Below are 13,947 nucleotides of genomic sequence, written 5' to 3' on the forward strand. Positions count from 1 at the left end.
AAAAAAGAATTTTCTTTTGAAGTTCAATATTAGGAAAAACTTGTAAGAGAGACAAAGATGACTTATTTTTCTACTCATATTCTTTATGGAAGTTGTATTACAAAAAAAAATTTAATTGAAAAATGATTTTTTTTAAGAGTCTCTAATTAGAGTATATGTAGACTGTCAGAACTCCCAAGTGTTCACTGGATTACCATAAGTAACAAACACCTGGAAAAATGTACAGCATGCACAGTACTCATTCCTTCTGAAGGCTAAATATTCAATAGTTCATTCTATAACTTCAAAAGTCATTGTAGATTTCACTGGCTTCTTTTCAGAAGGTGATTTATCATAGGAATTATATCTCCTTTTGACATATACAATTAGTACATAAAGACAAGGGAGATTGTAATCATTTAATATGTTTGGATACTATTTACTACGGAACTTTAAGCTGAATTTATGTTTCTCTTTATGGGTTCCCTAAGAGAAGGTCTCCATTTAAAGCTGACAGATTAAGTTAACTTGTTAGCTTTAAATGGGTCCAGTGTGAGGAACAGGTTGTTTCCAACCTTGTGATTCTGTGATTCTATGATTCTATGATCTTGTTGTAGTGAGGAATTTTGAATCATCTGATGACAACATTGCTTTGCTTTCAATGATGAGCCAAAACAGAAAGCAGGAACCCAGATACATATGCTACAGCAAAAGAGAGGAAAATACAGTGGTGGAAATGTGGTTAGCCCTTGCATGTAAAACAGACAATACCCTAAGTAAAACTCCTGCACAAAAGCTGTCCTTCTGATAGCATCAGTATCATTTGGGCTTTTGACAGCTTTATAAGCCATTACAAACATCCTCTCAGCCATCTATCCTTCTGTGTGACACAGGTGTCAGAGAATCAGATCAAGTAAAACTCCCATTAAGGTAAATTAAAGTTGTGCCTGCGTAAGGAGTAAGTGAAAGCAGCTATCTTTGAGTTTGGTCTCAGGAACTCAGGAAAAACCTCAGAAAAAAAAGATATGACCAATAAAGAATGCTATAGATCATTTTTTTTCTCTGGTCCATTATGTTGAAGTTATGGAGAAGATAGAATTAACAGGGCTTTGCTCTTCTAGCTATTAACAGTGACAGGTAATAAGCTTTTGATAACATTGGGGACTTACAAATGTAGACATGATCACACATCATGAAGAAATGTTATTTCAGTTCAGATATCTACATTAAGGCAACTATAGAATGTCTCCTTATTTAATAGAGGTAAAGAACATTTACTCTTTTCAGTGTTATGCAGTGCCAAGTAGATTGAGTATGATATACGGTTAGGCTTAATTTGGAAGGAATAAGAAACAAAAATTAAACAGCATATCAAGATGCTGCTTTTGCAGTTATGCATGTCTCAGAAGAGCCTAGAACCCAATACATCAACTTGGTCAAAACGAAGGCTGCTAGACCAAGGATGAAGTTTTCCTAACCAACAGCCATATCTCCTGTGAAGTAAATATGTTAAGTTTATCCTGTTGTTGACACTGATTAAATAAAAACTTACTCCTTTCATCATTCTATGAATAACTTACCATTTCCTCCTTCTCCAGCCCCAAATAAAGAAGGAAACTCATAAATGCATTGCTACAATATTTTTTTCAAAACCGAGTGTTCTTATAGAGTTCCTTTTCAAAAATTATCAGTAATAATTCCCTGAAACACAATTATTTTGTAAATATTATTATTCAGCAGTAATGTTTCTAAAATACTTCTGTGTACTACAGTGAGGCATGCAAATAAAAAAAAAATCACGTAGCATGAAGCTAATTTCATTTTGAATTGTACTGAGGCTGCTGTAAATATATCCTTTTTCATTTGTCATAAAAGTTCATTGTGCTTGGACAGTGTATGATTCCTCTGAATGAGGAATCTTTTTCTAGCTGTCTAGGCCAAGATATTTAACAGGCCTTTTGCAGATAAAAGTCAAAAGTACTGATTTTGTTGTTGTTGTTTTTTTTTAATATTTTGTTCATGGATAAATAAGGTACTATGTATATCAAAGTAAGCTAAAAAATTTTTTTAGATGTAAACAGTCTGTGAAATTTGGAATACTTATTTGTTCAGAAACAGTAAAATATCTGTTGTTCCTTAGATGAGTTGTCTACAGCCCATCAAAACTAGAAGAGTTAATTCAGTTACTTTCTCTCTCTTCCTCAGCATCTGTAGTCCAGTAAAAGGAAAATGGGATAGAAGCCACTCTTTCATCACTTCATTAGGAGGATCAAGAGCTGTGCTGATCACTCATGGCTCAACCTTGAGATCCGGAATAAGAAGAGGATAATAGGAAAAAAGCAGCCTTTCATCCTCTTCCATTCAGATCATGATTCAAGCGTTAACTGTTCTTTAGAATGCAATAGTGAGCAGAGGACTTATTCATGGTCTACTGCTGTACATTTAGGAATGTATCAAAGCTAAGCTATGTCTTTTTTCTCAGGTTGCCTTAATTAAGCTTCTTCTGTCTTCTTACCATTAATAGCAAAGTTAAAATATGGAGTTTATTAAACATAGTAACAACAAATACAGATATCTCAACAAAAATCCAACAAAAATCCATGTGAACTTTAATTAGGAATGAACAGAAAACAGTTTTCCAAATTTCACATCATCAGATCAACTTCTACAGTCACAGTGCAAAGTTAAACTGACTTTCTACTGGTAAATAGACATTTCATGGACATTGTAAACTACAAATTACACGTGGAGGAGTATGCTTACTAATATTTTTTTTTCCTTTTCTTTGCTAGAACTATAAGACTCTGAGATTGTGTTTTCTACTTTGCTTTTATAGCTTGATTTGAAATATGGCCAGATTAAGTTTTCATAAATAACGTAATAGTTGTTTGAATTATAATTCAGGTATTGCCCTGTTATGGTTAAGCCTTGCAGGCAGCTCAATATTGCACAAACGTTCTCTTGCTTCCACCTGCAGTTGGACGTGGAATAAAATTGGAAACAACACAGGACTCATAAGTTTAAATAAATACTATTTACTATGACAAAAAATAAAATAAAAACAAAAATATAATTAAATAAAAAATAAATATAATTAAAATAATATATATATATATTTACAATGTAATCACTTGCCATCAGCTGATGAGCAAACACTACAACCAACACCCCCATTAACAATACAAAATCTCATCTACTAACTCCCGTGACTTTATGGCTTTCTGTGTGATGTTGCATGATATTGAATAACACCTTCATAATTCAGGCTACCTGTCCTGGTCCTGCTGCTGTACCATAAAGTCTTTTCCCCCCTGCTTGGTTTGGTACTGCCTGTGTTCCTGTTCCTCAACAGCAGCCAAAAATTGGTGTGCTATTAACACTACGTCAGCTGAGCACCTCTAAGTTATTTGGGATTGTTTGTTTTCAGACTATCCTAAAATGCTTCTTTGAAAGCATTTTTATGAAACTCCAGAATTTAGAAATGAAACTGGTGAATCTATTTCTACAACAACACAAATGTTTTAATTATGATTCATGTCCTTTTAATGTACTAATATAATTGTTTCTACTTTGAAATTTCATTATGCATTTTAACCAATTATCTGTAATATGATATCTAAATACCCCTAAATAAATTATCTCAAATTCTGACTTTTCATGAGCGTAAGCATAAGCAACATAGGACAATGACCAGGGTCAGCTATCTAACGGACTTGAGGAATGTGTTAATTGTAGACAATACCTTTTCTTTCTCTGTCTCTGAGTAAGTATTTCAGGAAATAAGCGGAGGAACAGGAAAATATTAACTCTATAGATAAGCATAGAATGCAAAGAGTATGCTCTAAATAAAGTATTTATAAGAGCTTTTCAGAATAAAACCCTGCAAGATCTTCCTTGAATTAAAACCTTTAATCCAGAAATAAGCTTAAATAGTGGCTGACCTGACTGTGTAGTTCCCTTCAGCCACCATCATTTTATATACGCGCATAGTAGAGAATAATTTTTCTGCCAACGATGATGAAATATCTATCTGATGGCCCATTCTTCGGCATGCTTACGAAAGCTAGACATTTTTCCAGTCTCATTTAGGACAGCTAAGTTTAAAATGTGCAGTGTGTTTAGGGAGAAGTGACAGGAGAGGTTTAGAGTACTTTGATAATTCATATTTCTTCCCTTCAATCCAGAATAATACGTCTCAAAAATGAAAGACAATGAACTAATTATCATAGAAAAATTCCCCGCATTGTTTTTCAATACTAGAAAATACACAGCATGTCAAAGGAAGAACATTATTTCCTCCATGTGTTTTTTTTATTAAAATTTATAATTCTAATTGCCAGCCTTAATTTTCATAGAAATTTTGACTCATCAGGACTGCTCATTTTTCTTGTTTTTTTTAGATATTAGGCAACTGAAATACTGTACTGCAGTCATCTAATCACATTTCCATCCACTGCGTTTCTTTCATCCAATTACTTGCTCTGGATGAGGTGCTCTGAGCAATTTTCTTAGAACAACTTTCTCAGTTTAAATTTGAATATTCTTTCAGAGCTTATAGTGAAACCATTATTATTTCCAGATGTTCTTTTCTACCTACAACCAGGTACTACTCACTTGTATTTGAAGTCAAGCAATCTATTCATATACACAAAGTAGAAAAAAAAAAGTTGAGAAATATAGCATGCAGCTGAACTGTAGACTCATAAATTTCTCACTCTAATGTTTACTTACTCTGAATGGCTACAATTGCTACCAGCCAGGGGCCTGGGTGTTCTGCTTGCCACATAGAAATCTGAAACCTGTAACAATTTCATAAACAATGGTCCTTAACCAAGAACATATGCTCACCAGGTCACTAAGTAAAGCATTAAATATCCAGGGAATATAAAGGAGGAGAAAGGGGGATGAAGGAGAAAGAGAAGAACACTGAATGTTTTGTTAATTGAAGTAGAATTATCAGCTAACGGTCATTACAATTACTCTGCCGCAGTAGATCTTGCAACCTTAGTGCTGTACCTAAAATAAACTTTCATTCTATGAATTGTCTGTAGCTATCCTCTATGAATTATTTATGCTGAGCAAATATGCACTGTAAAGTATTCTCATTGGCCTTCACTGCTCTTTGATCAGTTTACTTGTATTTTACCAACTAAGTTTTGATGCTTGAAAAAAGCACTTTGCCATGGCAGCTGGACATGGAGTCCATCCATACTACACATAAATTAGAGTACAAAACTGTGTTTTTAAACTCATTGTCCATCACTATTAACTAATGAAAGTTTCCTTCCAACATCTTGAATTACCTTCAGATAATTACATTCCATGTTGCATGTTGTATGTGTAGGATTCCATGGTTTCACTTGAGAAGTGATTCCACTGTCTAATTGCTCCATCATAAGGATATTATTCTCATACTATTAGGCCTGTGTTTTCTTAGTGTCTGCTCTTTAATCTGGAAAGTTCATGGATTTGATTGTTCATTTGTGTTCTTTTTAGTTTATTTCTTTTTTTTATTTCTATATCTTTTTTTAAAATCTTGTGGACACATCATACTTTCAGATTGTAAATGAAGTTCAGCTCAACACATGATCACAAAGCATGCCATCTTTTGCTGTCAAAATATGTTGAGAAGTCTTGAAGTTTGGTGTCTTCCTTTGTTATTATCTGAAAATTGTTTCCTCCTTTAGAAAGGGACAACCACAGAATCATCAGCAGGCGTGACTACATCTGAGAACTGCTGAGATGTTTTGACTTATTTTATTCTTCCATCACCGTTGTACATCCAGCATTATGTTTGACTGTTTTCATGACTTACTATATTAACTGAATTTGACTGTAGTTTAGTGAATTTAAAATGTCTGACTAATGCCTGTTTAAAGGCATAATTAGATTAGCTGTACAATATTGGACTGGTAGTTCTCCACTGTAAGAAGAGACTGAAAATTAATAAATATCCCTATTTTTTCCTCATTCTGTGCTTCATGCTTTTCAAATGGATGATTCACAAATGCAACTTCTTTCTATTCAGTGTCTCAAATATTACAGTAGAAATCATTCTTATCTAAGAAATACCTATATCTACAAAGAAGTATATTTAGAAAACTGAACTTTAAGAATAGATGTATTGACATCATTTTCAGGTATTCAGCTGGACAAAGAAATTCAGAAGGAAAACAAAAGCAGAGAAAATAGAACACTTTTTTTCTTGTTGCTTACACCGAATATGCTCAGTCTTGCTTATATCACCATTTCTTTGATCATCACCATGATCTTTGAGGTCTTTTCTAATCTGAGCAATTCTGATTCTATGATTCTTCTATCAGAGTGCAAAAACAAACAAACTGACAACAAAAAACCCTCTTCAAAAACACATCAGGTACAAGAGGGTAAAGAGTCTTTGTTTCTCATCCCTACCTTCTGATTTCTCATTAGCAATCTGAAGGTTTATCACTTGGAGTCTCCAAATATATTTATTAATGAAGCCTGTATTCTTGTGCTGACTCACAAGGCTTGCTCTGTCTCCTTATGATTTTTCCTCTAAGTTTCAGATATATTTCCATACTTCTAGCTCTTTGTGGCTCTGGATAAACTTAATAATAGATCTTGAGGTAAGAAAGAAAAGGACATGCATTCAAGATAGAGAGGGAAGACAGCTTACAGAAATAAGAGAAATCATTATTTTATCCCCACCACAGTAGCCCCTTCGAAGAAATGTCTGAGTATTAAATTTTGCTAAAAATATTACCAGCCGTCAGCAGAAACAGAATCCTTCTGCCTCATGCTAAGCTGCAACAGAAAGCTGCATGCTGTGTTCTGAACCAAGATCAATATAGACTTGGTTATTTTGATTCCTGAATGGATTAATAGTATATACAGTTGCACATACTGGTACCTTCATATTCTGCTTCCAAATATGTCACAGGGACTCTTGGAAAAAAAGATGTTCAAGCTCATCTTTGTGTTAAACAATGTCAGTTCTTACAACGGAAAACCTTGGTGGTACTGCTATTTCAACAGGCACTGCGATCTGCATGCCATTGATGTTGAACTGTGTCTATAGAAGAATATATTAGGACATGTAAGTCTAGAACAATTGGAGAATTTAAAATAAATAGATAAATGTGGGGAGCAACTGAATTAGGCAAAATAAAACAAAACTGAAATTAGTAATACAGTACTCCAGGGGACATCTACATTCAGTCTTTCCTGTTTCCCATGGCTGTAATGAGTTAAGAGAAGAATCTACATGATCCATATTCCATATGCAATGTGTTATTTAAAAAAAAATAACAAAAGAGCACCATTATCCAGAAGCATTCGTGTTAGATATAGGTCAAAACTCATATCTGTATCGTCATGAAATTATGGAGAAGAAGCCATCTCTTACCAGTTGCTAACGTCAGTGTCATTCTTAAATGCTAAGAAAGTTGATTTCATCTGGGAGAAATTCCTAAATGATTTTTGATCATATCTGTGAAAGCTAAAGAAGGAAAAGGAATGTAAGCAATTCATCTTACATAAAACCAAATTTGATGATTGGCATACTTATAAACGTATAATCAAGATTCAATCTCCTGAGACAACCTTTAGTCAATAAGCAAAGCTCAGGCTACACTTTATCTTTTGTCTATGAAGTATAAACATGCTTTCTCCATCATCTTTTTGAAAAGGCAGATAATCTTAAATTACATGACTTAATTCTCCTCTATGTATCACATGCACATTTTTATATTTCAGGCAGACCATTTAATCTCTCTTCTATACAGTATTCTTAAAGATGAAAAATAATTTTATTTCTTCTCATTGTGTAGAAAATATTCACTGGAAAGAGAAATCTCTATGTTGCTTAATTCATCTGAAGTTTCCATGTGCTACTGAAATATTAATTTATAGTAATTATATATGTGTGTGTAAACATGATTTTTTAGTTATATACTTTTTTAAATGAAATCACTTTAATGTATGACAAAAGTAAATGAGAAACCAAGCCTATACTTTAATTTCTGCTGATTTTATAATGTCTCAATGTAACTAGCAACAAATTTCATGCTACTGCCTACACTTAAGCAATTGGAAATTTAGCAATGCTGAGTTGATGTACCTTTGCACAGCCAAAGATGAATAGGGTGGTGCTACTTTTAAAGCCCACTGAGCAGTCAACAGATAGTATTATGTGGTATTCTTTGCTAATAAGGAAAGGAAGAGTCATTTTTGTCTGAAGAGAGTACTTATAGACAACTGATTTTTTTTTATCTCAATTTGTGAAATGACAGGAAATTGATAGTATTTTCAGGAACAGTCTAGCATGGGGGAAGAGAAAGAGACATGTTCCTCCTCATCCTGCTGTAGTGAGCAATTTACAGTGTTTATTCAAAGCAGCCTGGTGTGATTTCCTTGAAATATTACTGACAGTTGAAATAACTCGAATGTTCCCACTTCAGACTTCCAAATACGATCACTGTTGGCCCACAGTTGTCACAGATTAACTACTCTTGTTTTGTCTTTTTTGCTGTAGAACTAGGAGCTGATCTCCCAGGGGAAGAAAAGTTTATTTCTTTGCCCCAAACGTACAGCTTTGCTGAGATCTGCAGTTTATAGTCTGAAGAACCCAGAGTTTGTATCAAAAGCAGGCTGCTTCCTGTTGTTAGCAGTTACACATTTGGACATATAACCTGTGTGACTTTAAAACATATGCTTCAATTCAACTTTGAAAATACATTCTTGTCTACAAAGATCAGATTTTTATTTTCTTGTTTGCTTTACTTCTTCTTCTACCAGTTTCAAATTAGACATTTATTTGTATAAATGGTAGTATTATCTTTAGATCTAATAAGTCTAGTCTCATAGAACTAAAGGAGAAATAAAATTGTATATTCTTGAGTTAGGTATCTTGAAATAAAATCCCAATGCAGACGAAGTAGTTTAGAGCTTTTAGAAACATTTTAGCAGGTAAAGAAATATGGAAAACTAAATGAACAAATGAATCATGTAAGAATAAGATTTTACCTAGTTTTCAGTTAAATTTCACATTGTGAATAAGTCAAGTTGAGAATATACTTTTCCCTCTCCCACAGCTAGACAGATATACAACTAAAATAAACTACCTCAAATAAGATAAAACCCACATTTGACTCTTTTCACAAGTCAAGTCATGGTTCAAATTAGGAACCATGATAATTTACAACAGAGAATCATAGGAGATAAAAAGCTGAAATAGCAGATCAATCTTGTGCCTATACCCTAGCAGAGCAAATGATGGTCTTACAGTTATGTTACAGGAGTCCTTTAGAGGATTAGGAAAGGTATTGTGAATGTTTAGGCAAGATTATCTTCCTATTTCTAATAGTTGTAACTATATTAAATTGTTTTTTAAATATGCATATTCAAGTTAAAATAATTTTTGAAAATAGATCTTTTAACTAAGGGAGTTTAATCTAGAAGATTTTTTGAAGTATTACAATATTTTTTTAGATAAAAATATAAAAAAGTACTTACATAAATTGCTTATGTTAGTTCAGATATTTTAGATAATCATAAAACCATAGAACTGTAGATAAATAGAATGAAGGGAAGGGACCTTAAAAATCCTCTTGTTTTGACCTATTGCCATAGGCAGTGTTGCCAACCATTAGATCAGGCTGCCCAGGATCCCATCCAACTTGTCCATGAACGCCTTTGGTGATGGGACACTAACAACTTCTCTGGGCAACATGTTCCTGTGCCTCACCATTCTTTTTGTGAAAGTTTTTGTGAAAGATCGTCTACTAATATCTAACTTAAATCTCCCTTTTTCATTTAAAACCTTTTTTGATCACTAGCAGACCATGTAAAAAATCCTGACTATAAGCTCCTTTTAAATACTGGAAACCATAATGACGTCTCCCTGGAGCCTTCTTTTTTCTAGGCTGAAGTACAAATACCTCAGACTTTTTTTTCCACAGGAGATGTGCTCCAGCCCTTTGATCACGTTCATGGCCCTTCAAGGATTACTTACGTGTATTTAGCTTTTCCGTGGGGAATACCAGATCATATTTCTTCTTGAAGAAACTTCCAATTTTATCCTCTATGACTTAATCTAAGTGATTTGGAAATTTGAAAATTTTGTTTTGAGGAATTTCAGATTAAAAAAGAATGTCTGTATTGAGCATTCTTTGTCATTTGTAAATAAAAATAATACGTGTGATTACTTAATATACTCACCTCAGCTTTTAGCCCTGAACATTCAAATAAATATCATAATATTTGTCAAAACAAGCATGCTTAGTGATCTATCCAACATGGGTTGAGGTAGAGAGAACATCAATGAGATTTATAGATAGATGTTAGGTTATGTTCTTTATAGTGCTGTTTCCTACTGCTCTGTTTGAACTGACCCATAACAATTACTCATTCTTCTTGTCAAGACACTACGTTCAGTGAAGATAATATGCTGAGACAACGTTGTTTATGATTTATGACAATATGGTGGAAATGTATTGTTTTTTCCTAATGACTCAAAGTACACTGGATTTATAGAATATTATATTCTAAGTACTTTCAATTATACTTTCAGATTTACTAGAACTTTCTAAATTATTTTTATTCTGACATTTAGGTGTTTGTGGATTTTTTCTTTTTTAGTAAAAAAAATATAAATCACTGACATTAAAAGGGATTTGTTTTACTTTAAAATATATTTTTCAGAGTTTTTTTTTTCCCCAAAGTAAGGAATGACATTTGAATTCCCAGATTTACAGTGTTTGAACACAATGAAATAGTTTTTATTTTGTTCCCAACATGTTCCGTACTTTTACATTCTTTCTGTTGTATTTTTCAATTTTTCTTAATTCTTGGTTTTATATATATATATATGTGTGTGTGTATGTATGTATGTATCTATGTATATACACACACATATATAACCAAGAATATATATATATATAAACAAAAACAAGCAGTCCAAAAAAACCAACTATGAACAATACAGAGACACAGAAAAAAAGAAATAAATTGAAAAGCACTGAAGACCTACCTGTGAGAAACAATTAAATGTCATGCTCCAGAGGTGCTCCAGGTAGCCAAAGATAAGAAGAATTGCAAAGATATACTTTGGCCTGTTTTAACCACATTGGTTTTCCATTTAATGAAATGAGTGGAGATAGATCTGCAGTTCTCTTTAGGTCCTGTACTTTATATTCATTTTTCTTAAGACTTTTATGATTTCTCTCACCATCAAAAGCATTCACTCACATTTTTATGAGGATAAAGCCTTTCTAAAATAGAAGTTTTAAAATATATCCCCACTTCTCTGTGGAATTTCAAGAATGCATTTTGTAGAATAGGTGCTTTAATGAAGAAATGAATATTAGAGTGATGCTTTGTGTGATTATTCTTACTGTGTCAACAGTTACACGATCAGAAGTTTGAAATTAGTTTAGATACATCCTTTTTAAGAAGCTGCTCTGTTGTGGTTTTCTGCTATAAGGACAAAAACCTCTGCAGCTCGTATGTAGCCATATAAAATCCAATCTTGCTGTTTAGAAGTAACTAGGGTTTTGTTCCATTTGATGAAGAAAAAAGTGAATCAGCCAGGCATTATGCAGCAAGAAGTTTAGGATAGGAGAAACTTCTTTGTATTATACTTAAGAGATAGTAACATTTAAAGTTCATAGCTCACAGTCTTGTCCTTTTCTCAGTTACCCAGTGATAGTTAAATTGAAACATGAAATAAGGAAAAGTCAGGAATATTAGATTTCAGGAAAAAAATTAGGAAAACTTTACAACCATAGTTAGAGGTAAGGGGAAGCGCTAAAAGATGCTTAACAAAACAAATAACAACAACAGTATAATCAATGGATATACAGATGGTATAGTATATCCAGGAGCTTAGCTGATGTAATTGTTATATTGGAGTAAGGAAAGAAAGACACTCACCCTATCCTAGGCTCACAAAAATACACTCCAGTAGAGCAGATCTCCAGAGAGATCGTTCCCCACTGGCATTCAGCTCTTAAATGGATCTAGGAGAGGTGGAGCCAGGCTCCACCCCTTCCTGCAGCACAGGTGAATTGCCTTCACCTGTGCTCCGTGGCTGACTCATTGCTTGCCTCAGGTGATTAATCAGAGATTCAGGCCGTGATTCAGCAGCCCCATACAAACAAAAAACAATGAAGAAACTCCCAAACCTATGATATTAACTAGTATTAAATATAATATAATATAATCAGATAAAATGTTTGAATTTCAAGGATTTCAAAGTAGTTTTTTAAAACATATTGAACTATCAATGTATCCATACTCACTGTGATACTAAGGTGTAAGGTGGATTGTGTCACATTCTGTTTACATGTGGCTAAGGAGAGGCATAGGTATTTAGTGACTTTTCCTTTGTAGGATCCAAATGTACTGACAAACTGAAACCTGGGACCCAAATGTCCAGAGCACTTCTCTGTTCTTTTCACAGTAATTCTTTTTGACCTGTCCAGAATTAATTACCATCTGTCCTGTGCTATCTCCCTTGCTGAAGGTAATCTAATAGCAATAATGTGGGTGCTACAGCAGATTTTATTGGACTGTTGCCAAATCATCAGGGTCCCACCTGCTTTCTGGGAACACATTAGATCAAAATCAGGTGCTCTCTTAATGACCTAACTATTTAAATGGATGTTTATGCTTAAAATATATTAATTTTTATTTACAGTAGCAGAGATTAATTCTCTATATATTCTTGTGCTGGTTGTACTTCTTGCTGCAATCTTCTTATGTAATCCTTCTGTATATAATTTTTAGCAAGTTAGATTCCCAGATTCCCATAGGTCCATCCGAATTCACATAAGATGTTTAAGAGAGTAGAACTTTTCATTTCTTGCATTGAAACATGCCAGAATGGAGTCAGTATGCTCCTCCTACTTCCCTAATAAATGGTAATTTTTATTGCCCTGCACTAAGTTTGGATGCTATTATACACCTTCACTGGGTGGGCGGGAGTAGGAGAAAGGGGATGTATTTATTTTGAAGAGTACAAAGTAAAAAGTAATAAAAAGTCTTCTGATTTCCCAGTCCACCTGATTTAGAGAGAGTTGTTTTTACAATGAAATAAAAATAACAACTGAAGACGTTAAGTCACTGGTGAACTAAGAAAATGCAACATTTAAAATTATAGAGATCCCAAATTTTTACATTTGATTGAAGTATGTCATAATTCCTATAATCCATAAGAGGATTTTGCATTTTGGGGATGTAATTCAAATCAATAGTGCTCTGTAATCTATCTACTTTTTTTCATATATATATATATATATAAAGGGAGGCTATAATGGGAGGCTGGGTTGACTGAATATAAACAATTTATATGTGAGTTACAGGTGTATGAGATCAGTAGCACCTCTGTCCCTGGAATCTGAATGATTTGAATTAAGCAAAGATTTATCATTCAGCTGAGTAGTAGGTTCTGAAAAGATGAAAATATGCATTTATTAAATGCTCTGTTGAAGAAGAATTGTTTGAGGAATTTTACTCTGTTTAAAAGAAGGTAATTCTTCCTTATGCTAACAGTACTTTATTTGCAGGGTCAGTGAATTCTGGAGTTTGCCTTATGCTCAGATATAGTAAGAGATTTAGAAGGAATAATAACCAGTTGGAAAAAAAGAAGGAAAGAAAAAAAAAGAAGGAAAAAACTCCCACAGTAATACAGACTTTCCTTCACTTCCTATTTTGCCACTTCTGCTAAGTGGCAGTGTTGGCTGATTTTTATTATTATTATTTATATTCTCTTATGCCTTCACCAGAACAACTTAATTACGAGACATTCTAAGCTATTTATGCCTTTGGAGTTAGAACTTTCCCCAGAATTACAATTAACTTTAGTATCATTATTATTATTATTAATTATAGACTTGTAGATAATATTAATGAAAGGAACTTCCAGTTCCTTTCATATTGCAATTCTTTGAGCACAGCTTCTGCATGTGGAGCATAGCCAAAGGCTAT

The 13,947-nt window shown here is 33.4% G+C and overlaps 1 long non-coding RNA gene across 1 annotated transcript in view; it reads right to left on the reverse strand.

Moving 5' to 3' along the window:
• The window catches only part of LOC109368025, a 14,433-nt gene extending 2,502 nt beyond the window's left edge, over positions 1-11,931 (reverse strand). Inside the window, exons 1-3 of the long non-coding RNA XR_002115666.1 lie at positions 11,893-11,931; positions 7,367-7,459; positions 4,711-4,778 (exon numbers count right to left, since the gene is read on the reverse strand). This is a non-coding gene — a long non-coding RNA (uncharacterized LOC109368025). The remainder of the gene's footprint in view (positions 1-4,710; positions 4,779-7,366; positions 7,460-11,892) is intronic.
• Positions 11,932-13,947: the final 2,016 nt, after the last annotated feature.

Source organism: Meleagris gallopavo, chromosome 5, assembly GCF_000146605.3.
Source record: "Meleagris gallopavo isolate NT-WF06-2002-E0010 breed Aviagen turkey brand Nicholas breeding stock chromosome 5, Turkey_5.1, whole genome shotgun sequence".
Taxonomy (NCBI): Eukaryota; Metazoa; Chordata; class Aves; order Galliformes; family Phasianidae; genus Meleagris; species Meleagris gallopavo.